This window comes from Rhinatrema bivittatum, chromosome 2, assembly GCF_901001135.1.
Source record: "Rhinatrema bivittatum chromosome 2, aRhiBiv1.1, whole genome shotgun sequence".
Taxonomy (NCBI): domain Eukaryota; kingdom Metazoa; phylum Chordata; class Amphibia; order Gymnophiona; family Rhinatrematidae; genus Rhinatrema; species Rhinatrema bivittatum.
In genome coordinates, this window is record NC_042616.1 from 789,935,795 (window position 1) to 789,957,088 (window position 21,294).

At 45.5% G+C, this 21,294-nt stretch overlaps 1 protein-coding gene across 1 annotated transcript in view; it reads right to left on the minus strand.

The window, feature by feature from the left end:
* COL22A1 (collagen type XXII alpha 1 chain) overlaps nt 1–21,294 on the minus strand; it is a 791,008-nt gene that overhangs the window by 613,318 nt on the left and 156,396 nt on the right. The window lies entirely within an intron of this gene.

Below are 21,294 nucleotides of genomic sequence, written 5' to 3' on the forward strand. Positions count from 1 at the left end.
AGCCGCCTGCCCTGACTTCAGCTTGAACCTGACCTTGTCTTCAGCCTCCTGCCCTGAATCCAACTTGTACCTGACCTTGTCTCCAGCCACCTGCCCCGACTTCAGCTTGAACCTGACCTTGTCTTCAGCTGACTGTCTTAGAACTTGGCCTTTCTCAGGCACCTGCCTACTCACAAGCCCGGAAACTTGTTCCTAATCGCTCGCCAACTTCTGCCTGTCCGGGCTTCTGGAACCTGGCCTGGTCTTCGATCTTGCTCCTTCGGACCCTGCGTCTCCGCTGCTTCCTGGCACATTGCCTTGGACACTCTCCCCGAGATCAACCACACGGAGGCCCGCCTAAGACCAGCCAGCCCCGGTACCCAAGGGCTCAACCTGCAGGGAATGAGGGCTGGTATTGGCAAAGCTCCAGTTGGCCTCTGCTTCCCGCTCGGCCCACCTCCTGACGATGGGGACCCGTGGGAATTTCCCCATGGGTAGCGTCAACTGCACTTTGGGCCAATGGTCCACCTCCACAACAGAGATGTGTTATGGTTTTGATGAAGTTGTGAACTCCAGGCTGAGGTGAGAGTTGTCTCCGCCCACAGGGAAGAGCCCCGTGGGCCTCACCGTCAGTGGGCGTGGTCTCAGCGACGTAGGACACAGCTGTGAGAGAGACTTTATTAGGGAGAAAAGATAGTACATAACCCGAGAGTGGGAAATGTAATAAAACACAGTCTTTAGGCAAATACAGTAGTCAAGATGGTGTTGTAGATACGAAGCTCTGGTAGTGGCCCACAGCGCAAGGTATGCCGAGGAAACTGTACTATGGATGCCAAGCAGATAGCGGTCTGTGATGCAGGAACCAGGCCGTAAGCTTTGGATAGATGAAGCAATATCCTGGGGCACAGGATAAGTAGCATAGGTAGACCGAAGTGCGGTAGTGGCCCGAAGAACAGGGTACGAGTGGAATCTTCAGTAAGGTTGATAGAAGTTAGAGAATGTACTCACACAAGGAAGTCCCAGAAGAGATACCCGAGGAGTGGTTCCGGAAGTCCTAGGCAGGAGGGCCATCTGAGGAGCAGATATCCAAGACTCGGAAAAGCCCCTAAGGAGTGGGTAAGAGCATCCGAATGCCCGAGTAGAGTCTGGAACAGAAGATCCAAGTAGAATGGATTTAACAAGCGAGAGGACTCCTTGCTAACTCGTCTTAGCAATGGGCCAGTCCGTATAAGTACACTAACGGTGCTGACGTCATTGGGAGGGGACGCCCCTGAGATTCCCACCATGAAGTATGCATAAGGAGGCCCTGCACGCACGCGCCTAGGTGATGCCGGAAGTAAGATGGCAGTCGGCAGCGCCCACGCTGTCCCAGGGACACCAGGGAAGTCGGCGTTGTTTGGCAGAGGCCGCCATTCTCCCAATGATTGACGGTGCAGGGAAAAAAGAGGTGAGCATGAGAAGTCACAGCCATCTGCGACCACAGGCGCAACAAGATGGAGGAGTGATTTCAGGTCCCAAAGCCTGTGGAAGACTTGGGAAGCTAAGAAGTTTAGGAGGGGTGCAAACTTGGGTTGCTGGGGAATCCCTTGCAAATGCCTGAAAGAGAAGTCTGGAATCAGAATGAGAGGATACATAGTTACCTGACGTGATGAGAAGAATTAATCCTTGTCCAATAAAATGAGCACTAAACAGTAGCTATTTCCTAAGTCAGCTTGATTAATAGCAGTTTCTCCTACAGGAACTTGTCCAAATCTTTTTTTAAACCCAGCTACACTAACTGCCTTAACCACATCCTCTGGCAATGAATTCCAGAGCTTAATTCTGTAATGAGTGAAAAATAATTTTCTCCAATTTGTTTTAATTGTGCTACTTGCTAATTTCATGGAGTGCCCCCTAGACCTTATATTATCTGAAAGAGTAAATAACCAATTCACATTTATCTGTTCAAGTTCTTTCATGATTCTATAGACCTCTGTCATGTCCCCCCTTAGCCGCCTTTTCTCCAACCGGAACAGCCCTATCATCTTTTATTGAAACATACCGTAGAAACATAGAAATGACGGCAGAAGAAGACCAAACGGCCCATCCAGTCTGCCCAGCATACTTATCTGTTGGCCCTTAGTAACCTTTTGGTTCTATTTCCCTTCTATCCCCGCCATTAATGTAGAGAGCAGTATTGGAATTGCATGTAAGTGAATATCTAGCTTAATTAGTTAGTAGTAACCGCCGCAATAAGCAAGCTACACCCATGCTTATTTGTTTACCCAGACTATGTAACTCAGACTTGTTGGTTGTTGTCTGTATATAGATCCACTTTTCTTCATTCCCCCTGCCGTTGAAGCAGAGAGCTATGCTGGATATGAGTGAAGTATCAGTCTTTTCCCCCTGCTGTTGAAGCAGAGAGCTATGCTGGATATTCATTGAAAGTGAAGTATCAGTCTTATTAGGTTTGGGGTAGTAACTGCCGTAACAAGCAAGCTACTCCCTGCTTTTTTTGTGAATGGAAATCCTTTTTTCCACATTACTTCTTGCCGTTGAAGCTTAGAGCAATGTTGGAGTCGCATTAACCGTGTGTATGTTTATTGAATAAGGGTGTTATCTCCAGGTAGTAGCCATCATTCCTGCAAGCCACCCACTCTTCATTCACATCCTCTACACTTTATGGATCCAGCAGTCAGGGCAGGCAGCAGACAGTTGAAACCGGAGATGCCTCTTTGAAGTCCTTCACAATTCTGGTCTTCACCACTTCCTCCGGAAGGGCATTCCAGGCGTCCACCACCCTCTCCATGAAGAAATACTTCCTGACATTAGTTCTGAATCTTCCTCCCTGGAGTTTTAAATTGTGACCCTGGTTCTGCTGATTTTTTTCCGACAACTAGAGGATGACATGAACTTGCTGAGGGAAGGCCCACAGCGGCTCGTAGTCGGGAGGCGGATCAGGGCCAGGAAACCACACAGGACTAGGCGGGATCCCCTGGTGCAGAGGAATCTGGAGAACTGTCCAAGTAGGGGCAGGAAGAGGTGCAGAGAATCCAGTAGATGTCCAGAAGTCGGGGCTGGCAGCGGTGATGCACAACGAGAAGACAGACCAGCGGTCAGGGCAGGCGGCAGACAGTAGAAACCGGAGACAGACCAGGAGTCGAGGCAGGCAGTGGAGCAGGAATACCAGAGAACGTACCGAAGTCAGGAGCCAGGAAGACAAGCCAAGGAGAGAGCAGGAGCAGGCGAGGACGGAGCAGGAATTAGGAACAAGCTGGAAGGGAGCAGGAATCAGGAACAAGCTGGAACGGAGCAGGAATCAGGAACAAGCTGGAATGGAGATGGTACGGTCAGAGGCAGGGGCAAAAGAGGCTTGAGTTGTTTCCCATAAACCAATTGGAAATGTGAGAGACCGGTAGCTGAATGACAGTGGTGGTTATACGAGAATTCTGCCCAGGGTAACAGGGCTACCCAGTCATTCTGTTTGTCTCCCACAAAGGCTCGGAGGAAAGTTTTCTAAGTCTGATTAGTGCATTCCACCTGACCATTGCCTGCGGATGGAAGGCAGATGTAAAGTGCAACTGGACCCCGAACTTCTTACATGGTGCTCTCCAATATCTGGCAGTAAACTGTGAGCCTCGGTCAGAGGTGATGTGAAGCGGAAGTCCATGTATCTGAAATATACGTTGGGTGAAAAGTTGCACTAGTTCGGGAGCAGTCGGTAATTTGGATAGAGGCACAAAGTGAGCCATCTTGGAGAATCTGTCAACTGTAACCCATATCACAGTCTTTCCTTCCGATAATGGCAAGTCTACTATGAAATCAGTGGAAAGATGAGTCCATGGCTCAGTTGGAATGGGTAGTGGTTGTAGGAGACTCCATGGACGACCAGGCAAGGGTTTCTGCCTGGCACAGGTAGGACAGGAACTGACATACAGCTGAACATCCTTCTTGACTTGCGGCCACCAATAGTATTTGGTCAATAGTTCCAAGGTCCAAGCAGTTATTCGTTCAAACCTTTAAGACTGTATTCAACGAACCAGGCCAATAGTCCACTGCAACTACCGAACCTTTGCACCTCCTTTATCCCAAGCTGTGGGTTCATCAGAGGCTGGCATCAGTCTGGAAGGAAGGTGGGGAGTAGTCAGTGGGGGGTCATAGAAGAGAGATAGATGGGGTTGGGTTTCACTTTCCAGCTTGGAAGATATTGCCCTTACCTCTGTGCCTTGCTCTCTACACCATCTGCTTGACCATTATATTGTTTTGGTGAACCCTGCTGAGACACTGGTGCTCTGCTCCTAAATAGGCATCCCAGCCTCTTACATATTTTGTATACCTTATAAGTAATACATGATGATGTTCTTTAGTCATAGTAACTTTAGAATTACACCTGTATTACAAATTCACAGCAATCTCGCTCCTTCTCTTTTCTCTTTTTCTCCAGATCTCTGTGTGACAGTATCAGCCTCAGCATTTCTTAAATTGCTTATAAGGTCAGTTTACACCTGCTAAACAGCTGTGGATATTTGTAGCCATTGCGATAACAATGGCGCTCTTCTCAGTGCCTGCCTGTATCCGCAGGAGGCCTGCAGGAGCCTGCAACTTTCCTCCATTTATCCAGCAGGACCGCCTGCCTGTCTGTCCGTCCGTCCGTCTGCCTCTTCCTCTCATCTCTGCCCATCTGCCTTTACTGATGCCAAAGCCCTGGGACCCGGATTACATTAGGGCAAGGTAAAAGAAAGAAGCTTGAGGGGCAGCTGAGGTATTGTCAGGATAAAGCTATCCCTCGCTGCTGTGCTCCATGTAGCAACTTTGCAGATAACTCAGGATGCAAACTATGCTGCACCAGGGGGATCTCGGCAGCCCTCCTCGACGATCGTACTCCTGGAATGTAATAACATTTCCTCCGGATGCCATTCCTGAGGGAGTGCGTAATGTGCTCCCAGTGTACACAAAGCATTAGCTCTGCATGGCTGCCTCCCTGCTCCTCACCGGCTGGAGACCTGCCACTAAGAAAGCGCCCTGGCAGCCTTCCAAGCTCCTGAATGAGAAAACCTCCCTGCTGCCTTGCAGGGGGACCCGGCCTTTAATCTGACTTTAACCATCTCCATTCGAGTCCCAGCCCTTCTAATCCTCAGCGAGTCGCTGGCTGTGATTTCCCTTTCCCACCCTTTTCAATCTCCAGATTGCAGTGCCTGCCCCCACAAAGCTGGGGGGATGGGTGGGGTGGCAGGAGGTGCACGGATTTGCCAAATCCGCTATCTCCTCTCCGACTGTAAAGAGTGAGCGAGTTAATGAGCTATGAGGACTGGACGAGCTGGCTCAGGAATGTGCAGATCGTTTGACAGCCTGCCTCCCACAGTTCCCCACCACTTGTCTCCCAGCCTCCTGATCCCACACAAAGTCTTCTCCACTCTGTCTTTTTCAGGTGCAGAACAGTCTGCCCCCTACTTCCTGTAGCCCTGTGCGAACAATTATTGTGCTGACCCCTCCCCCACCATCACCACCACCACACTTAATTCTCTGTCTCTGACCTGCCAAAAAAAAAAGCCCAGCTCCTTCCAGCACTGTCACCCTCTACCCTCCGGATCTTCACCCCTTCCCCCGGAAACCATTGCTGGTGCCCTAAGCAAATCTTATACCCTTGCACCCCCGCCTCCTGCTCTCTCCACATACACGGTTAAAAATGACGTATTTATAATAGATTTTGTATGAGAAAGAATATTCAAAGGACAGTCTTCTGAGGAAAAAGAAATCATAAGTATTTGCATGCACTTCTTTGGTGCCAACCAGAAAATTCTACAAAAAAAAAAACCCCATATGGCACTAGGGCTATGCGAATTAGGTGTGGGTTTGGCCCTCAGAAATCCATGATTAAATTATAATTGCAATATAATAAAACTCCAAAACAGCACTAACTGCCAGCACTTAAAAAAGTAACAACCCTGCACCAGGCCCTAAAACACCGATACTCCTCCTATTAGGAAAATAGAAGAAACCAAGCTGTTATAGATTCCTGCACGCTAGCAGAATACTCCTCCATATCACACATGCAGAACACAGGCAGACCACTCACCAAATACAGGAGAAAGAAACCATAAAATGTAAATAGAAACAAAAACTGAATAGGAAAACCGCAACAAGTCAGACTCTAAGCAATGCAACAATGGAAAAACAGAAATCATCAATTCTCAGCCATTAAACATTAAAATCAAGAAATATAATAACTACATTTATCATAATAGTATAACCATATTAATAAAAAGAATATTTCAAAACAGCAGACACATCAAAAGGCAGTCAAAAATTAAAACTAATAAGGATAAAATAAATAGTCACTCTGATTGTCGTGGATTAGTGAAAGAGAGCTACATAAACTTTCTCCTCTCTCTCTCTTTCATAGATATATATCTATACATACACACACATACATATGCTGTCTCCCTCATACACATGTTCCCTCTTACATGCACATGCTTCCCCTCTCCTGCACATTCTCACTCACACACATGCTCATAGATGCTCCTTCCTACATATACATGTTCACACACTCACACATGTTCCCTCTTACATTGACACACACACACAAGATCCCTCTCTTTCTCACATATACATGCTCAGACACACGCTCACAAATGAACACATGTTCAGACACATACGAAGAGAATACCCTATGCTTCAATAAATACCTCAACCTTTCCTGATATAAACTAAAGAATGTACTGCTCAAAAAGAACTTAAAACTATTTCAACCTCTTATTCCATCATCCCTCAGTGCTTTCTCTCTCACACATACACACATGCTTCCTCTTTCATGCACATACTCAGACACACACATATCCATGGTCAGACACCCCCCCCCCCCCCCCACACACACACACACACACATACATGCTCAGACACACACAGGTTTCCTCCTGCTCATACAAACACTGTAGAACCAAGGCCTCTCCCAGCAGCCCTGGCCCTCCACTTCTTCAACAGGGCAGGTTGCAAGCTGCCTGGTGGCTTGTTTTTCCTTCTGGTTGGGAACTGCCGCGTAGCCCTATGGCTCCTGCTCTTCTTCACCGTGCGGCAGGTTGGGAACTGCCGTGTGGCCCTAGGGCTCTTCTTGTTTATCGCGTGGTGCTACAGCTCCTTCTCTGCTTTGCCGCGCAGCCCTGCAAATCTCTCATCTTTGCCGCTTAGCGGGTTGTGAACCGCCGTGAGGCCCTGGGGTTCTTCACCATATGGTGAAGAAGAGGAGCCATAGTACCGCACGGTCCTCCGCCTCTGCCTCATATTTGCTGTGTGGCGGGTTGGGAACTGCTACGGGGCCCTGCAAGTTCCTCCTCTTCACCGCTGCGGCCTGCAGCTCCTTCTTTTCTCTGCGGGGCGGCGCCAGCTGCTGACTCAACTTGGTCACAGCCCTGAGACCAAATCCCCGTCTAGGCCGCCGCCCTGTGCAAGTGCACGGCTTGCACAGTGGGTTGCGCCGGCCCTGTTCCTGTGTCTCAGATTTTTCTTCCTCTCTTCCTATTCTCATCTCCCCCCCTTGCTTTCCCTCTTCCTTCCCTTCTTCTGATCAAGATCACGGATTCTCCTACTCAGAGAGATGCTGTCTGCTGCTCCTTCTATTTCTCTCCCCTCAGCTTACTCATTCTTCAACATTCAGGACCTTGGTGAGGCCTCACCTGGAGTCCTGTGTTCCGTTCTGGAGACCCAACATTTGGTCATTTTCTGTCGTCATTATTGTGTTACTATGTGTGTTACCCTTTGGGTCTCCACACCGTGTACCTGCCTCCCGACGATGCACGAGGTTCCATCCTTAGGTGGCACCAACCTCGTCTCGGCTCAGGGGTCCACAGCCTAACACATGAGACATTCATGATCATATCGGATTTTTACTTCTAGTTCATCATGCCCCTTTGCTCCTCACCATCCAGTACATAAAAGCACTCTCTCACACCATGAGAAACACTGTAATTCAAGGCTAAATGACTGGTGTCATAATATGCAGCTATCTTTACTTTTGAAAATATATTTGTTTCCATAATGGAGAGGCCAATGAATGTTTGTATTCTAACTCCCTTGGTGCTTTGATCTCCTCTCAGGGCTTTCAGTATCATCTTTATGCTGATGACTCCCAGATCTATCTTTTCTCACCGGAAATTTCATCAGGACTCCAGTCTCAGATCTCAGTCTGCTTGTCTAACATTGCTTTCTGGATGTCCCACCACCACCTTAAATGCAGAATTGGCCAAGACAGAGCTCCTTAGCTTTTCTCCCAAGCCCACTCTCCTTTTTCCTCTTTTCTCTATTTCTGGGGATAACGCTGTCATCCTTCCAGTCCCCTCAGCCTGTAACCTTGGGGTCATCTTCAATTCCCCTCTCTCCTTCTCTACACACACATCCAAAAAAACCCTAAAAAACAGCCAAAAGGTGTCAATGTTTTATCTATAGCATCACCAAAATCAATCCCTTCCTTTCTGAAGGAACCGCCAGAACCCTTATCCTCTCTGTCATCATCTCCCGCTTAGACTATTGCCATCTGTTCCTCATAGGTCTCCCAGTAATCATCTCCCTCCACTACAATCTATCCTAAATTCAGCTATGTAAGGTATCCTTCGCCAATGTCGTTACACCCGCATGACCTCTCTTCTCAAGTCGCTGCATTGGCTTCCTATCTGTTCCCGCACACAGTTCATGCTCCTCTTACTCACCTACAAAAGCCTTCACTCGGCAGCTCCTCACCATCTCCGACACCCCTCCTTGTGCACGCCGCTCATCAGGGAAGTCTTATCAATGCCCTTCTCCTCCACCACCAATTACCGACGCCGTGCTTTCCAGCAGGCTGCCCTGTATGCTTGGAATAGACTTCCTGAGCTCGTGCGTCAGTTCCCTTTCTTGCCTTGTTTAAATCCCAACAAAATTATTCAGGGGAAAAGTTGTCTGTCCTCCACAGCAAGTGGAAAGAAATTCTGAGAGAATGGAACCCCTACTTAACTTCGATTTCACCTAGGGAATGTTTAAATGAATATCACCCAACGTTTCCTTTTATTTTTATGTCCAGTTAGGTGGGCCGAGAATGGGAGGGTGGAATTGGGGGAATATTTTAGAGGGGTAAGCTCCACTCAGCACTTCTATCTTTTTTGTAAAATGCTATGCTAGTTTTCCATCCTATTGTAACAAAATGTACCTGCTGCTGTTGGAGAGTTGATTATGAGAAGGTTATACCCTTTGTTTTTGTGTTTTCAAAATTTCATAAACAGAATGGAAAAACAAAAACTTAAAAACCCCAAAATGTCTTTTTGAGTCTGCTTTTAAATCGTAACCCCCTGATTATCCAGCTTACCACCATATTGATTGTAACCATTTTCTTAATAATTGAAATTCCGATAGTCTCTTTTGCCTTGTATGTTTGTCTTGATTAGATTGCAAGCTCTACTTGGCTCGTATGTGTTTTTGCACAGTGTTGCACACATGGAGGGGTGCTACAGAAGTGATAAGCAGCCGTAGAGGTTTGATACTAGGCATTTCTTATTGTCTAACCGTGAACATTCAACTATAAATGATTTAATAGTCACTTTTGGGAGGGTGATTCTAACTTGATAACTTGTACTGTTGTAATATGTTACGCAACGTAGGACCTTATTCACATACATTCGTAGAAAATGACAGCAGATAAGGACCTTCTTTTCTGTTGCAATTCCGCAGACTCCGGTGGAACTGTGGATTTCCTTTCACTCCTTCCCAACAAAGAATCCCGATGTGTTTATCCCAGCCTTTCTTGAATTCTGTTACTGTATTTCTCTCCATTGCTTACACCAGGAGACTGTCCCATTCATCCACCTCCTCTCATAAAGGTTATTTTCCTATCCAGTAGTTTTCCTTCCCATCTTTTTTTTTTTTTAACTTCCAGTGCAAATCGGAACCAGGGCTGGGATCTGGCGCCATGAGCCTTCATTCACAACCACCTGCAAATTTATCACTATTTGACCCCCTCCGCCCCTGCTTCCAATATACCTAATCTGCTCAATGCAGCAATGGTCCTGGAACCCTGAAATCATGGGCGCTGATCCCAGCCTGTAGGTGTCACCCTTAAGCAATGACCATGGCTCTACCTTCTCCACCCCCAGGGGCTGTTAACAATCCCCAGGTCCAGCTGACCCAGGGAACAGGAGACCCGGCACGGGGACCAAACCAGGAACTTTCCTCGTGGCAATGCACAGCACTTGCCGCTGGCCTTGATATTTTTTTTTTCAATAGGCATGGAATGGGGAAAAAAAATCATTTTTGAATAAGGCCCTCAGTAAATCAATACCTCGACTGCTATAGTCCAGCCATCTCCAGATCACCAATTGTAGAAATTGCAATCAAAAGCGAGACGCTCTAATGTTGGGCGTTTATGGCTTTTTATTCTCTCAGCTTTTGTGTTTTCCAAAAGTGCTGAGACATGGGTTGTTCTGAAGCTTCTTCCCACGTTCGTTAATATGGTGTTTCCCTGTAGTTTCTTCTCTGAACTTGTAGTTTTTCTTATCCCCCACGCTTTTTCTCCCTTTCAACAATCAGCTAAAACCAGAAAGAAAAAAACAAACCCCCTCTGCTGAGTGGGAGGAATGTGTATTCCGAAGAAAGCGCCTATAACATTTAATAGTTCTCAAATATAGAGCTTTACAAACCCATAATTGCACCCACTTTAAGGGCTACAGTATGTACAACGTGACCTTTCGTTTTGTTTTTTTTTGTCCTACAAATTACTGACTTGTCATGTACACTAACAATTACTTGCCCTCGAAGTGCAATTTCTAATCAAATTACGGAATGGAAGAACATGTCTCCGTTTTTATCTTCGATAAATACTCCCAAAATAGCTTTTGAAAGAGCTTCCCCAGCTACTTTTCCCTTGGGATGTAAAGTGTCTAGTTTCGACCACCAGGGTTTGCAACAATTCATTTTGTGCAAGAAGAAGACCCTTCACATGTCCGTATTGTTTTTATGTTCAGAAAATGCATAACTTTAGGACTGATTCATTTCATGCAAGCTATGAAGGTACATTTTTTCAGGTTTTTTTTATTCCACTTGATTTTTTATTTATTTACTACTCCTGGGGGAATTCTGGGCTAAAAAAAAAAAAAAAAGAAAATTTAGCAAAATTCTGCAGGCTATTTGTTCAGATATAACAATTAATCACTGTATTTGAATAATAGTTAATTCATAGTGAAATACAGAAAAACGTTATTACCCAAAGATGCACTTTTTTTTTTTTGTGTACAGATTTTAACATCATAAAGCCTTTGCCCCCTCCATATAGATCCCCCGTCCCCAGCTGGCTCCTCCTTATGGTTTGAACCCCTTCCCTCCAGACGACCTCTCTCCCACACCTTTTCCCTTACCAGATTTCTCTCTTCCCCACCAGACTCAACCTTCCTCCCCTTATTCGGTCTCTGTACCCCAGACTCCCCAGAAAGCACCCCCACATAATTTGAACTCTTCCCCAGCTCTTTCTGTGTCCCCTCCAAGTTCTTTCCCTTCACCCCAGTAAGACCCCCCCTGTCTGTCTGTCCCTCCCACCATAGCAAGACCTCCAGTTTTTCTCTGTCCCCCCTGGACTTGATTCCTGTGGTTGGGGGGGGGGGGGTGTCCCCTCTAGTTCTCTCCTTTCACTCCGGTAAGACCTCCCCTGGCTTTTTCTCTGACCATCAGCCCCTGACTCCCAGCTCTCTCCCACCTTCCTCCAAGCTCGCTGTCTAGCTCGCTCATTCAGGCTCCACTGGACCGTTACCGCTTCCTGCTTTGGACCACGCAGGTCAAGGCAGATGCTGCAGGCTCATCTCTTTGGACCTACAAAGGCCCGCACTTAGTTTCCCAGCTTTCTTCCGGCCCGTGTAAGCCAGCCCGCCACTACTCATTTCTCATTACCAGTTGACATTGGTGCTATTCCCATGCAGGCCTCCACTTACATTGCTGCTGCTTCTGCTGCTTTTGGCCCCCGTACCTAATTTTTGGGGGGGCAGATGCAGAATTCTGCGCAAAGTTTGTACAACTGCACAATGCAATATTCCTCCAGGAGTCAGCAACTAGGGCCGGGCTCTCCAACCAACTTAGAAGCATACAAAATGATAGCAGAGAAGGACCGAAAGGCCCGTCTAATCGGCCTACTTTACTTCCTGTTGCTTTGCCATAGACCCCAGTTGATCTCTGGCTTCTCCCTCAGGGATTCTTTATTTATATCCCGGGCTTCCACCATCTCCCAGGAAGGTCGTTCCATGCCACCCTTTTTTGTGAAGAAGTATTTTATTTATTAAACTCTCTACGTATGGCCTAATCCAGTTACTCACTAGCGGTTTACAGTATAACATCAAACCTACCTCCTACCACTGCTGTTTGATGGAATGTATGATTTATTTTATTTAATCGCATGAAGAAGATCAATATATGAAGTAAATAAATAAAATAAATCCCGTGCCCCGAAATATTACCCCACCATCACCACCACCAGCCAGTCATCGATACAGGCAGATCCTTCCATTCCAAAAGCTTATTCTTAAGAGCTTTTAGTGGTGGCAGGATATTTAAATCATAAATTTTGATCACAGAAAAAGATAACAATGCCCAAAAAACGAAAGGCTTCCTTTGTCCATTGAAAAGGGAACTTTGTCTGCTATTCACCTGTTGCGCCAGAGGTGGGACCTTGGCCCGAGGTGGGGTTGACTCCACCCACAGGGCAAGCCCTACGGGTCTCCACCGTCGGAAGGCGGAGCTGGCTGAGCGACGGAGGCCGGCGGGAGCTTCGCCAATACCAGCTCTCGTTCCCTGCCGGTTGAGCCCTTGGGTGCCGGGGCCGGCTGGTCTTAGGTGGGCCTCCATCCGAAGACTCCCAGTGTCTGATGTCAGATTCAGCCAGGGGCCAGCAGTGGTAGTAGGAAGGTGAAGGCAGGGATCCAGAGACCCAGGCACCAATTGAGTACAGAAGGCAGGACAGGTGGTGCGCCTGAGTAGTAGAAGGCCGAAGCCTGAAAGGCCAAGTCCAGGGTAGTACCAGTAGAAGCGAAGGAGAGCAGGCTGTGGTTGGGGCAGGTGGCAGACAAGGACAGGCAGTCAATCGAGCAAGGGTCAAAACCAGAAGTCAGTCCAAGAGTGGTCAGGTGCAGCAGGGGTCAAGCCAGAAGTCAATCTGAGAGTGGTCAGGCACAGCAGGGGTCAAGCTAGAAGTCAATCCGAATGTGATCAGGCAAAGCAGGGGTCAAGCCAGAAGTCAATCCAAACATAGAAGGCAAGGACTGGGTACAGGAGCAGGAACCAGAAACTTAGACAGGACCAGGAACAAGCAACGAGCACACGATAAGGGTGGAGACCTGTTGCCAAGGCAAGGAACAACTGGCTGGGCTTGGCCTTACATACTGGGACCCAATGATGTCATCATCCGGGGCCGCAGGGTGGATTCCCGCCGCAGCCCCTTTAAAATCCGGAAAGGCACACGCACGCGCGTCTAATGGGAGGCATGGCACTGAACAGCGGCGTCTCCCTGTGGACCAGGTGGGGAGGCCCGCCGAGGAACCGGCAGAGGAAGCTAGGGTGCGCAGGCGGCTGCCTACTGCCACGAGGGAGGTCGAACCGGGAGCAGGAGTTGGAAGCCAAGGGTAAGTGGGCCCGGCTGCGGGTGGCACACGCAACATCGCCTAAATGACTAACATGGGAAGCTAAGGCCTCAGATTTATTCAGGTTTAACTTAAAACCGGAAAAGGATCCAAACCCTTCAAACAGGTCCATGAGGGCGGATAGCGATACTACGGGGTCAGTTAGATGAACTAAGAGATCATCTGCAAATGCAGCGACCTTAAAAGGAATGGTCCCCACCACTACACCAGAAATAGACATATTTTGCTGAATAGCTACCAACAAAGGTTCTAACGAAAGTATAAACAACAACGGTGATAAAGGACAACCTTGCCTTGTACCACTTTGTAAGGGGAAATCCGCTGTAAGAGAAATATTAATTAACAATTGGGCGCACGGTGCCGCATATAAAAGATGAACCACTCTTAATTAGCCAGCCCGTATCCCAAATTACTCAAAAAAGAGATAATCCCATGCCACACGATCAAATGCCTTTTCAGTGTCAAAACTGACCAATGCAGATGGAATATTACGAGTTATATTCCACAAAATTGAAACCAGTGCCCGATGAACATTAATAACAGGATGTCATCCTCTCACAAATCCCACCTGATGGATTCCTATCAGTAAGCGAGAACAGTTGCTATGTGGTCAGTATAGATCTTCACCAGCAGTTTGGCGTCAAAATTCAGAGAGAGATTGGTCGTAGGACCCAGGGTCCAATGGATCTTTATCTTTTTTAGGAATCAGCGTGATCAAAGCTTTGTTTGCATGCGGCGGGAAAGTCTGTTGGCCCAGCAAATGTTCATAATGCAAAAGCAGGGGTAAGGTAATTCTATCCTGCAATATTTTGTAATATTCCCCAGTAAAGCCATCGGGACCTGGTGCCTTGTGAGACGGTGCCCCCATGATCCCGTATCGGATTTCCTCTAGCTGTAAAGGGGTGTTGAGTTTTTCCAGTTGCAGATCCGTAAGTTGAGGAAGGGCTAGCCCCTGAAAAAAATGCAACACGAGCACTGCATTCACCTGATTTAAGAAAGACCTCACTCAGTTCCGTATGGGTGTTCACTATTTCAAATGGAAGCTATATAAAAGTTAAAATAATGTAAGTGTTAGTGTGTAGTGTTTTATCTTGTGTCATTCTGCTCAGGAATAGGGGCATTAATAGCACTGCATCAGGGGTGCCTGGGTCATTTCCCCAGTAACCGAAGAACCCGCAACCCCCATCTGGTCCTATTGCACGTGGGCTGGTGGGGTCTTCTGTTGCAGCCACCCTCCAGCTATTGGCGGCAGGTTTTTCCCCCATGTCGCCTGGCAGGGGCACTACAGATGGAACTGAACTGAGCAGATGAGAGGGAGTGGAAACTAGTGAAGACAGGCGGAGAATGACTGGGAAGGCGAGGGAATGGAAAGGTGGGAGCAGGTTGGGGTATACAGTGGTGGCATGCTGAAAAGAGGTTAAGGAGAAGGGAGCAATAGACCACTATTAGGAGGCAAGCAGTTAGAAAACTGCTGACAATTATATTGCCGGTGTAAAAGGTCATGCTGGTCACCAGCATCTGTTAAACAAAACAAAAAAGAAATAGCCAGCCTGGTAAAATACTGTCCAGCTGACAGGCCAGTATCATATTATAACCTGCCGTGGCAGATAAAAATCTCTCGGATCCTGGCCAACATGGATTCTCAAACAATCTCAGTAATCATAACCATTGTAAAGATACCTTGGACATCATTCTAGTCTTGAAAACCTTCCATTTAAACTTGTGAGGTCTCTCAGCTGCTAAACACTATTATTCAGTTGTTAAACTCAAAACATAACCCGGGATACACATGCTGAATTCTGTTCTGTATGGTAGCGTCAAAAGTTACAACTTAGTGAGTTACTTTCTGTGCAACAAAAATGTCTTTGCTGCCTTTGCCATAACAAATCTTGCAGGCTCAGGCCTATGTGATAATATAAGTCGATTTACATTACTAAAGATGTATATGCTCCCTAATCAGACCTAGCCTATCTCAAATATTTGCCCTAAACTCCCACAACCTGCCATACCACCTAGGGACATAGAGTGTCAGACCAAATTGGGGTTTTTGACTGGCCTTGGTCCATAATGTTTAACTAATCCATGATCCGAGACCGTAGAGTACTTAATGTTTTTCAGAAAGAAAAAAAAAATTGCTTCATTTTTCTTTTTTGAATCAGCAGCCCAGGGGGTCAATCTGATGATGTAAGCAAAACTGTAAAACATTCACCATGTAGTCAACACTATCCGGTCCTTACCAAGGTCAGAGAAACTTCAATGATTGCGAGCATTAATAAAATGCCTAGTTGGAGCTACTGGAGTTGAATCTTTCCTGCCTTTGTAGCAGCACAAAAACTGGTACTACAATCCTCCATTCCTTTTAAAGAATCTTTCACAAAAACCATGAATATAGTTGCTACCATGGATCACCTGGAAATTTGACCGTCTGGTGCAAAGAGAGCAGACCTGGTGCGCCTCCTAGATAGGATTTTAGAGTGTTGGGAAGGAGTTGGCTGTTGTGGTACATATGGGTCAAAAAGTTGCATTCAGAAAATCATTCGTAAGCACACAGGGGTAGATTTTCAAAGGGTTACGCGCATAATATACCGGCGCACCATTCCCCAGCACAGCCGCTGTGCTGGGGAATGGTGCGCCGGCGCACGCAAGTTACGCCAGAGGCAGGCGTAACTCTGTCAAATAAGGTAGGGGGGGATTTAGGTAGGGCCGGGAGGTGGGTTAGATAAGGGAAGGGAGAGAAAGGTGGGGGAATCGAAAAAAAAGTTCCCTCCAAGGCTGCTCTGATTTCGGAGCGGCCTTGAAGGGAACGGGGAAAGCCATCGGGGCTCCCCCTGGGCTCGGCGCGTGCAAGGTGCACATGCATGTTATAAAATTGGGTGTACATTTTTGCGCACCAGGTAGCGCGCACAAATGTACCCTGCACGCGCTCCTTTAAAAATCTGGCCCACAGTGTGAGAAATTTTGATTATCCTTGGAGGAAAAACTTCAGATGCCCAAGCTCAGCAATAGCTCCCTGTGATCAGGTGAAACAAAGCACCATTAGTTAAAAATCTCCAATGAATCACAGTGGTATCTTTTATTTTCTTTTTAAAATAGATTTTGGCTTTTTATTGTGAAAAACTACACCCTTGGCAAGCTAATATTTTTCTGCGATTTAAGTTCCTTTACATTTTTGTGATTTGCCAGGCTGTGACACTTGCACATTATGATACTATTTTCAAGGAGGATGTATGTGTGTGTGTGTGTGGGTGAAAGAGAGGATAAAGTTTGTGTGCCCTCCCAATTCCCCAATCCACAACAATTTCAAGGTGAATGGAAATCAAAAGATCTTAGATATGAAAAGTGGAAGAGTTTTAATTCTTATTAGATTTAACTATTGGGTGTTATTTGATGTGTCTGTTTTGAAATATTTTATTGATTTTTGAGAACTTTACAATTTTTTTTTTAATTATTGAATGATGTCCTGTTTGCCAGCTGTTTTGAAATATTTATTCTATTAGTATAGTTTTACTATTATGATTGATGTATTATAGTTCTTGATTTTATTATTGTTTTATGAGGAATGATGGTGTTTCTGTTTTTCTATTGTTGCACTGCAAACAGTCTGACTTCTTGCACTTTCCAGTTCACTTTTTGTCTGCATATTTCTGTTTATAATTTATTCTGTATTTGGTGTCAGTCCATCTGTGTTCTGCATGTGAGACTGAGGTGAGGTATTCTACTGGCTCACAGTTTCTGTGTAGGGATCTATAGCAGCTTGGCTTATTCTGTTTTTTCTAATAAGTGGCATATTGGTATTTTAAGACTTAGAGCAATATTTGTAGGATTGTCTTTTCATAGCTAGGGTTTTTACTGTGAATGTTGGCATTTAGTACTGTTTGGGTATGGGAGGTTTGTTATATTGCAATTTTAATTCAGTTTACTCATGGCTTCTTGAGGGCCAAACCCAAATCAAATATGCTTTACAACAGACCTAATACTCAAGGGTTTTAAGTGTCTTTTTTACAGGGTTTTTGGTTGGCACCACAGCAGGGCATATAAAACAATATATATGTTATTGTGTTATTTTTACATTTTTCATTTAAAATCTGTTATTATAAATGCACAGTTTTTAATTGTGGTGAGGGCAGGGAAGGTGGGGGCGCAATGCAATAAAGTTCACTTAGTGCCTCTATTACCCTTGCACTGACCTGGAGAGAGTGCGCCACACACAGAACCCCACCATTTATCCATCTCCAACTTCTCCAAGGGGCAAACATGAGAGGCAGGTGATAGGATTCCTGGGAGTATGTCAGGGTTGCCAGCTTTCTAGAAATATTATCACTGGCACTCTATCTGCCGCACCTCTGGGAACACTGACCTCTGATTTCCCCCTTCTACACAATTTCAAATAACCAAAAGGGCCAGGCTCCAAGGTAATCTCCCTCTTGGTCCTATCAATGATTAGACCTGCGCAATGCATTGTTGGGGGGTGGGGGAGGAGTGAGTGCCATCTCATCCCTCACCTCAGACAGAAGATTGCCTTAAACAACCTTTGTGTGAGTGGGTGTCTGAGAGATAGGACTTTATAGACAGAGCATATTGTCTGTGCACGGTGCACATTCCACTATTCAGGTTGCCATAGACAAACATGACAGAGTGATTGACACAAGCCTATTATATATATATATACAAATAAATGTGAATGGTTATTTATCCTTTCAAATAACACTAAAATAAAGGAACACTCCATAAGAACATAAGAACTTGCCATCCTGGGTCAGACCAAGGGTCCATCAAGCCCAGCATCCTGTTTCCAACAGAGGCCAAACCAGGCCACAAGAACCTGGCAATTACCCAAACACTAAGAAGATCCCATGCTACTGATGCAATTAATAGCAGTGGCTATTCCCTAAGTAAACTTGATTAATAGCCGTTAATGGACTAACTAACAAGGAAGTTTAAAGCAAATGGTAGAAAGTATTTTTTTTAACTCAGCACACAATGAAGCTGTGGAATCTGTTTCTAGAGGAGATAGTCAAAGCAACTAGCATAGCAGGATTTAAAAGAGATTTGAACAAAATCCTGGAGGAAAAAGTCATAAACAATGTAGCCAGTTAGGCTTGGGAAAGCACTGCTTATCCTAGGAAGTAAACAACAAGAGATAGATCTACTTTTTGGGATATGTTGGATACTTGTGACCCAAACCGGCTACTCATGGAGACAAGATACTGGGCTCAATGGACCTTGGTGTGACCTAGCATGGCATATCTGCAAAGCAGGAAGCTTGTGAGGGAGTCGGTTGGGCTGTTAGATGATTGAGGGGTTAAAAAGCACTTAGGGAATACAAGGTCATAGCGGAAAGACTAAATGAATTCTTTGCTTTGGTGTATACCGAAGAGAATGTTGGGGAGATATGAATGCTGGAACTGGTATTTAATGGTTATGATTCGGAAGACCTGAAACAAATCATGGTGAACCCGGATAATGTAATAGGGCAGACTGAAAACTAGTAAATCACCTGCACCAGATGGTTTATACCCCAGAGTTCTGAAAGAGCTTAAAAATGAAATTGAAGATCTATTACTAGTAATTTGTAACCTATCGTTAAAATCATTTATTGTATGAATACTGTCGGGTGACCAATGTGATTCCGATTATTAAAAAGGGCTCCAGGGGTGATTCAGGAAACTAAGGACTGGTGAATATGACTTCAGTGCCAGGAAAAATCATAGCACCTATTCTACAGAATAAAATCACAGAACATATGGAAAGGTATGGTTTAATGAGACACAACCAGCATGAATTTAGCCAAGGAAAGTCTTGCCTCCCCAATCAGCTACATTTTTCTGAAGGGGTTAATAAATACTATATGTGGATAAAGGTGAACCGGTAGATGTAGTGTAATTGGATTTTCAGAAGGCTGTAGGGAAATATCCCATGTTTTACCACTGAAAGAACCAAATATGAATCATAATAGCCAAGAAATATGCAGACCAGTGTACTGGCAGGCCAAGACTGTCTCAATCGAAAAAGAAGAGACCTTGCCCAGATGAGAACTTTACACTGAAGGATACTTTATAAAGATCTGCTTGTTTATATGCTCCTAGGTAAATAAAAAGAAGACAGAGGGACAATGCAGCAGCTAAGCTCCTAAGTCGAAGTTGCAGACTGGCCAAGGCAATTCCAGAGATCAGAAGGAGCCCCACACTTGGAAGAAGGAGGGGCAGTCTAAGATGGAGAAAACACTGACTTTGGCATATAGCTTTGGTCCAAGACTTGACAGGACCCCCCCCCCAAAGAAATGGGAGGGGGAAAAGACCTGAAATGCGACAAAGGCCCTCCACTGTCCACATGATTATGCATGAGCTTATGCATATTTATCATCTAGAAGTATAAGACGGGGGCAAATAAGGAGTGACCCTGAAAATGACCCCTGAAAGAAAAGGAACCAGAAGAGTGAAAGGAGAGCCCGAAGCAGACCAGCACCCCCTGCTATCAAGGAGGGAGAAGACCAGGTGTGGCCAGGAGACCAGGGCAGGAGACTAGAGAGAGGAGATGCTCTGCTCAGGTTCGGAGAGTGACACAGAGTCTGAGATGGTGAGGGTCGAGAGCAAGCCCCAGACAACCTGGCAAGTACCAGAGCTAGAAGCAAGTCTCCTTCCTGCCAGTACCAAGCCCAGGAAGCAAGCCTTCTTACCTATCCACATTCTCCAGACCTCCAGCCAGAGCTGCTTCAGAGGTGAACAGAGGGATATTGCCTGAAGTTGGGACCGGGGTAAGTAAGTTAGCCATAAGAATTAATATATTAAGCAAGCTAAGGTTTATGGCATGTTGGTTACCACCCATGGTACAGAACTTTCTTTAGGGTAAACTGGTGCTTAGTGGCCAGGATGTGAGATAGGAATTGTTGTTATTTTCTAAATGCTAAGTCCTGCCAAATCTGATAAATAAAAGTCTATTTCTGAGAACACATTGTCTTTTTTCTGAGCTTTGGATCATGAATTAAAGTGGGAGGGTAACTGGAAGGGTTCTGCATCCCTAAACTTGCTTAAAGGCATTTAACAAAGTCCCTCATGAGTGGCTTCTAAGAAAACTAGAAAGTCATGGGATTACAAAATGGTTAAAGACAGAAAACAGAGAGTAGGATTAAATAGTCAGTTTTCTCAAAAGAAAAAGATAAACAGTGGAATGCCTTGGGGATCTGTACTTGGACCAGTACTTTTTAATATATTTATAAATGATCTGGAAAGTGGTACGACAATTTTGCAGATGACACAAAATTATTTAGAGTAGTTAAATCAGAAGCGGCTTGTGATAAATTGCAGGAGGACCTTGTGAGATTGGAAGACTGGGCATCCAAATGGCAGATGAAATGTAATTTGGACAAGTTCATTGTAAGACATTTACTTGTCATTGTTGTTATTGTTTAAAATGTAAACCGAATTGATCAATAATTTTGTTATTGGAAAGTCGGTATAGAAAAATGCTAAATAAATAAATAAGTACAAAGTGATGCACATAGAGAAAAATCACCAATAATGTAGTTACACAATATAAGGTTCCATATTATGGAGTTACCATCCAGGAAAAGGATCTGGGTGTCATCGTGGGCAATAATTTGAATTCCTTAGCTCAGTGTGCAGCGCTGGCCCAAAATGCAAACAGAATGTTAGGAATTATTAGGAAAAGAATGGAGAATGCTCTATGGTGAGACTTT